The sequence below is a fragment of the Puma concolor genome, chromosome A2 (genome assembly GCF_028749965.1).
Source record: "Puma concolor isolate L17-30 chromosome A2, mPumCon1.1.hap2, whole genome shotgun sequence".
NCBI lineage: Eukaryota > Metazoa > Chordata > Mammalia > Carnivora > Felidae > Puma > Puma concolor.
The window spans coordinates 27,702,659-27,708,658 of NC_141668.1; the positions used below are offsets into that span (position 1 = coordinate 27,702,659).

The window sequence follows — 6,000 nt, forward strand, 5'->3', positions numbered from 1 at the left end:
ATATCTGAGAAATTCGATAGCCCATAATAGTTTGGTGTTTCTATTTGTGGCTTCCCACCTTGATTTAGAAATGAGATGAGATGCACAGTAAAGTCTTTTCTGGTGTCTCCAATCGTCCCTAGGGGAAGTAGGCTGTAATCTCTTGGAATGTTCACAAAAGATATAAATAGAAATACCTCAATGACTCCATTAGATGTTGCCCTGTAATTTTTAAATCAGTATCATCCTTAAACAAGAAATAAAATAAATACATAATGACCATATTTAATAATAACCCCCAATAGAATTAGACCTGAATTAAAGATCAAAGTCAGAATTTATAAGTTAGATAACTATCTTTTATTCATATAAAACATTTTAAAACACTTCCCCAGCAATTACTGCATCAAAATAAACTTGTAAGATAATGGAAAGAACTGTTATTCATACCACGCAGATTTGGAAACTGAGTTACTGCATGTCGTCATACATGTGATCTTCAGCAACAATCAACTGAGTGAAAATGCAGCCCCAGTTTGTCCCCTCCACCATGTTGCTAACTGATGGAAGTAATCCCTGTGATCCACACACATGAGGAGCAAAGGCACTCATGTCGGGCTGTCAGGACTCAGCAGGACTCTGTGCCCTTCTGGCCATCTAAATGAAATCTGCTGCTTTTGTCTCTTTATAATATTATCTATAAATCTCTCCTGTTTTCTGATTGCATCATGATAGGTAGCTAAATAAGATAATCCATTCTCCTTTCCTTTTCCTCAGAACACCATTTTATGAGTCTAGAGAATTAGAAAGCATTTTGCGACTAAATGTTTTGGCAGACAGAAGAACGGAAATAGAGTAAATTGCCTAATCAGAGGAACAGAGGCTTGCAGGCTCAACACTAAAGTTTTAATGACAGGGTCTCACGGGGTCACTGATCTGATTACAGGCTGTTTTCCTAATCCACTGCCCAACTTACTTTTAATTCTGAATAAGTGAAACTGAGAATCATGTTCTGATGGATCCTTTTGTTAGCTTCCTTTCCAGCTGTCCAAGTTGCAATAGAAATAGAAGATATTCTTGTGCTACTCTGCTCAGAAATCTGCAGGACAAGAGTCCCAAGCCAAGTCACATGCTCAATGGGCATAAGCATAAGCTTTTCATGACATCATCCCTCCTACCTTTTCATTTAGATATTTATCAAAACCATACCTATGTCGAAGCACACAAATGAAAGTAACAGCATGCCTCTGTTACCTATGGCTTTTTTCCTTTGCATGGGATTCAGAAAAAAGTCAGCTTTGGAAAGAGATTTGGGAGAGACGGTGATGTGATGGGACTTGTAAGTGACATATGAATACCATCTCTGTTACTTCTGGAGACGTTGAGGGGTTTGTTTGTTTAGGAAATTAAGGACTTATGTAATGAGAAGCAGGATGGCTAACTTGTTCCAGTCACCTACTGAAGAAGATGAAGGTACTCTTTCTTTCTTCAATGCTAGAAGTTAGAGGCCAAACACCAGGAAGCACAACAGCTTGCACATAACACAGTGTAGACACTTTGCAACTGTAGCTGACTGATCAGCCCCGGAAATAATGCCAAAGTGTGGGGTGGGGAGGGGGTGAAATAGCCAATTTTAAGGGCAGGAAGTTGATCAAAATAAAATTTTTTGATTAATAAAGGTGAAGTTTTTCCTTTCCACATTTTCTTAGCTGTGTTTTCTTTCACTTTCTTCCCCCATGAACACATTTACATTACAATTAAAATCTAACTAAGAGGCTTCACTCAGTTTTGCATGGGCTAGAAAATTTGGCACATGATGTCCCATACACTATGTAGCTGGTTACGACGACATTTTCTAGTTCAGTACATTTGTATTGGTTTCCAAGGTCCCACTGTGGATTCCATTTAATCCTTCCTTTTTCAGACTGTGCCTCTCTGATATTCCCAATTATTAAGGTCTGATCGTGTAATAATCATGAGTCCCCTCCCTCCCAACTACCATCTCTGCTCCTTCTATCAAAATTTACCCACCATCCCTCAGAATTGGTCTCTCCAAAGTGAGGACAGTCTACTCTCTGAAGCAACTTTGCCCTAATAGACTAAAGAGAAAAGACTGTGGCTGACATCTTACTTGGTCTCAAGCATTGCTTCTTCTCTTAGATCAATAATGTTCCGTCTAGGTCATGCACAGTCCTAGAAATGCAAGAAGGTTTGTACTCAGGCATATAGACAATTTGAACTGATGCAAATTCAGAAGCTATTTCCTAAAACTAATATGTATGAAAAAGACTTTGAAGTTAGGCTTTATGCCGTGTCTATTTTTTAAACTCCTCTTTTACACTGGTCCTTCCTCCACTTTATGGTAGGGATGGGAAGGAAGAAAGAAAAAGTAGAAATAGGAAAGGGGCGTAGAGAGAGAGAAAAGTATCTCCTAATCTTACATCCCAGATTTCTCTACAGACACCATTCATTTCTTTCTGTGAGATCATAAAACATAATGTAGAGCAAAATAGCTCAGTTCCTGAATTTCTGGGTTAGACCTGGGTTCTAATCTCAACTCATTCACTTTTAAGTTGTGTAACTTTATGCAAGTCATTTAACCTAGAATGATGCAAACACAATTACATGAAAACTCTCCAAGGAGTAAAGGGTAAACAAATTTTAGGACAACTAATCTTCAGATTTCTAAGTTCATATTCCCTTTTGTAAAAACCAATCTGCTGGGGTGCCTGGGTGGTTCAGTCGGTTGAGCGGCCGACTTCAGCTCGGGTCATGATCTCACAGTCTGTGAGTTTGAGCCCTGCGTCAGGCTCTGTGCTGTCAGCTCAGAGCCTGGAACCTGCTTTGGATTCTGCGTCTCCCTCTCTCTCTGTCCCTCCCCTGCCCATGCTCTGTCTCTCTCTGTCTCAAAAATAAATTAATAAAAACATAAAAAAATTTTTAAATAAATACAAAAAAATAATCAATCTGCTTGGAAAACACTAACATTAGGTTGTCATTTAAATTTCCCCTTTCTAATCTTTTACATGCATTTTCCCTGTGGGAGAATCTGGTCTATGAAAAACAAAAGGAGCATTGGTAAAACATATTAAAAGCAACAGGGCCTTATATCATGTAGAGTACAACCTGCTCAAGACAAAGTTCGGGCCTTATCCAGATGTTTATCTTAGAATTCAGAAGCAAGACCATTGAATCAAGGAAACACATTACTGTATTTATATAGAGTAAAAAATGAAGTCACACTTCTATAAGAAATAATTCTAATCTGATTAATTTGGCAATGAGAACTGGCTTTTGAAAATAACATATTCAAAAATTGTAAGATAAAATATTTTACAAAAATATTGTATTAGCAAAATTATGCTGAAATTAATAATATTTGGATTTTCCAACCTTTTCTGAGTATGTCAGGTTAGACAAGGTATTCCTAAGTTAAGGAATAAAATGTAAATTAAGGTGCTGATAATTTTTGATGAATTCTTTTGATATACTTTCCAGAAATTGAGGAAGCGGATGATTCAACTTATAGGGTTTCCTTTGAAAGTCAAATGGCTCGTCTTTCCTCTCATCAAATATGTAAGACCTAACTGAATCATCAGCTGATATAGCATCAAAAGTAATGATAAAACAACAATCTTTAGCTGAAAATTTAGAAGTTTAAGAAAATATGTGAAATTTAGAAGTTTAAGAAAATATGTGACATGTCTATGATAAAATTCCTAATATGTAGACAATACTTCTCAGTGTTACCATCAATGAAAACAGAAATAAAATTGTTTTTGGACGCTGTTATTATAAGAATGAGGAAGAATCATTTTTGGACATATGAACTATGTGAAACATGTAGTCCCTTTTTTATTAATAGGAGCATTTATAATAAATTTTTTCTCTATACACTTAATAATTACTTGTCAAATGTTTTATATATTTTTGTTGCTTTGATCAAAGCAAAAGGATATAAAACATTGTCTACTAATAGTAATTCCAAATCTAACTACTTCCAGGAGAAATATATATTTTTTAATGTTTATTTTTGAGAGAGAGAGAGAGAGAGAGAGAGAGAGGGAAACAGAGGATCTGAAGCAGGCTCTGCACAGCGCACAGCCAGATGTGGGGTTCCACGTCCCGAACTGTTAGATCAACCTGAGCCAAAATCGGATGCTTAACCAACTGAGCCACTCAGGTGCCTCCAGGAAAAACATTTACCATTTAAAATCTTAGAGTTGTGGAAAATAAAAATACATGTTTAATTTATAAGCAGAGTTTTCTTACAGAGAAGTATGAGATACTTTAGTAATTAGTAAAGGAGATATGGGTTTAGAAATATATTATTTTAGGATAAAATTCTCTAGGGAAAATGAAATGTAAATAAGGTTAAAGAATAAAAGATAGGACATCAAGTTTCTAAGGATTAAAGAAAAGCTTGATAATGAAATTATTAAATGTCTGGTTGTGGATATTAAAGTGCTATGGTATTTAGATTCTACTGAAATGTAAAGTGTAAAAGATTTATGTAGCATTTTTAATTTTTAAAATTACAATATTTAAAAGAAGCCAGAAATTAGACTCTTTACTTCTTTTTAAACATATAATGAATTTTTTATACTGATTTTAAAACATGTAAAGGAACGCACACTTTTTTCATAATACTCATTGAGGGTACATCAGCAAAAATTTTAAGACCTCTGGCCTAATATGCATTTTCATAAAGTCCTTCTGACCTTCTTAAGAATTAATTCCCTTAATTAGTCTATTCTATTTGTCTTTCAATCTTTAACATGGAACAGAATGCCTAACAAAAATATTTTCTAAGAGAATGGATAATATTACAAATAGGAGCTAGCTCTAAGCAAAACTAGAATTTCAGCAACTTACTGTTTGAAGCCTCTTTATACCATTTGTACATAACTTTCTTGTCCAACATTGCCTTCTAGGATTTTGCCTGAGAATATATAGTTTTAGTATAACATGGTTTAGCGTGTTGCTCATTTCAAGGACAGTTGCCTTTTACAAAGGGAATATGGAATTTCAATTTCAATTCAATTCATTAAATACTTCTTAAGCTCTTACTATATACTTAGTCATTTCGCTAGGGGCTGATGATATGACAGTGAACAAGATAGTCTCAGCCTTGCGTTCATCGAAATAACATTTTTGCAGAGGACTGATGTTAAACCAGTAAGGACACATGTGATGAGGTCACAAAGGGAACAGAGAAGTATAGAAGCATAGAGCCAAAAGGTAGAAATCTTGTCTATGAGATCAGAGATACACATACCAGTAGAGAAACATGCCACAACATTCTATTTTGATTACTTAGAGAATAGAAATATGTGTATGCATGTATGTATGCACACATATATATATATACACATATATGTATATAAACACATTACATACTGAAATAACACATGCAAATGTAAGAATAGCAATTGGTGTAAAAAAAATCAAGGACTTACAATGTTTAACACCATGAACTATACTCTTCTAGAAATAAAAAGTCAAAATATGTTTGGAACCAACTTTTGTGTAACAAGTTGTACTAAAACCTGAGAGATGGATAAAATTTATAAACTGTAACTCATTAATGGAACACAAACCCACAGTTTCTGAGACTCCAAAATACTTCTATATTTGCTTATCATATATAAATAGAGCTTCAGTGAATATACACCTTTATTTAACATTACGAAGCATACCAAGCAGCCCTTAAATTCAGCAGATTTTCCTCTTTCCCTTCCCCTAGCTATTCCTGATTTTCTAACTATGCTCAACAGGGCAACAGGCTGAGGAGCTAGGGCCATTGTAGTCAGATGGAGCCACTTTGATTTCTTTTTTCATCAATTCTGACTCTCTGTGATCTTAGAAAAGTTACTTAACCTCTCGTCTTAATATCCTCAGAGGAAATAAGGCAATGCTAGCTAATTCACAGTTATTTTAGATCTTCAGGGAGATAATGAATGTTGACATGTCCATGATATACTTGCCACAAAACATATGTGAAATCCATTACCCTTTTGA

At 35.0% G+C, this 6,000-nt stretch overlaps 1 long non-coding RNA gene across 2 annotated transcripts in view; it reads right to left on the minus strand.

Annotated features, from left to right (window-relative positions):
- LOC147583080 (uncharacterized) overlaps nucleotides 1–5,153 on the minus strand; it is a 126,757-nt gene extending 121,604 nt beyond the window's left edge. For both annotated transcript variants that reach the window (XR_015242798.1, XR_015242796.1), the window contains exon 1: nucleotides 4,855–5,153. This is a non-coding gene — a long non-coding RNA (uncharacterized LOC147583080). The remainder of the gene's footprint in view (nucleotides 1–4,854) is intronic.
- Between the last annotated feature and the right edge of the window lie 847 nt (nucleotides 5,154–6,000).